This window comes from Empidonax traillii, unplaced genomic scaffold (assembly GCF_003031625.1).
Source record: "Empidonax traillii isolate 1590-97213 ecotype Southwest subspecies unplaced genomic scaffold, ASM303162v1 scaffold7:size3022706, whole genome shotgun sequence".
NCBI lineage: Eukaryota > Metazoa > Chordata > Aves > Passeriformes > Tyrannidae > Empidonax > Empidonax traillii.
This window is the reverse complement of record NW_020955200.1, coordinates 2,148,380-2,149,543: the sequence shown is the minus strand read 5'-3', so window position 1 is coordinate 2,149,543 and position 1,164 is coordinate 2,148,380.

Sequence of the window (1,164 nt, the reverse complement as noted above, 5' to 3'; positions counted from 1 at the left end):
CCTTTAAGATTTCTTAAAGAATGTCCAGCATTCCTGGGCCACTTTGCCCTTCAGAACTTCCTCCCGAAGACTCCATCAACCAGGCAGATACACAGGCCAAAGTCTGCCCCTGGGATTCCACAGTGGTGATTCTGCTGACCTCCTTTCTGATTTCTCTGAGAATTAAAAATAATTTAATGATTTCTGAGCTCAAGATGGTCTCCAGCCATCCCGTTACTCACCAGTACTTCTCTGTTCACAAACAGCAGGTCCAGCAGGCACCTTCCTTAGTTGGCTCACACACCAGTTATGGCAAGAACTTATCTGTCACAGTCTCCAGAAGCCTCTTGGACTGTTTTGCCTTTTTTGTGTTTCCAGATGACATCTGGAAAGTTGAAGACCCCCTCAAGAACAAGGGCCAGTGATTGTGAGACTTCACCAAGCTGCTCATAGAATATTTTATCTGTGTGTTCATCCTGGTTGGGTGATCTAGAAGAGACTCCTACCACTGTATTTGTTTCTTACCCATAAACACTCAAGGCTATCATCTCCATTGTCAGTCTCCAGCCAGTCAAAACACACAGGGCTACCCCACCACCTCTCCTTCCTTGCCTATTCCTGCTGAAGAGCTTACAGCCATCCGCTGCAGCACTCCAGCTGTGCTGGACCTGTCTGCCTCCCCACCCTGGCGAATTTCTGTTCCTAAAACCATCCCCACAGCCTATAAAAAGTGGCTTATCCCCATTTCATAGAAAGGAAGCAACCTTGCATTACTTTTGGATGAATCTTATTAATAATCTAAATAAGTACACAAAAATTAATTTAGTCCCTAGCCGTGACTCTTCTCAGTGAGGAAAGGAATGTCCCTGCATTTCTGTGTACTTCCCACTGTGCCTGTTGTTCCTCTCCGGGGTGGAGACGCAGGCCATCTGCTCTGGTTAGAAGAGGGGGGTTGTTTCAGCAGCACTTTCAGTTTCCTTTGGGATGGAAACTTAATTATAATGGTCAGGGCAGGGAGAAGAGTAAAGGAAAAGTACTTGTTTAACAATGGCAGGAAGTCAAAGAAACAACAGCGCCAGAAATCTAGTTCTGTAAAAACGATGTCTCTTTTTCTACATCTTTCACTGAGAGTACATCTGTTTGGGGTTGCGTTCATGTTTGGGGGGGTGTTTGCTTTTCTTTTAG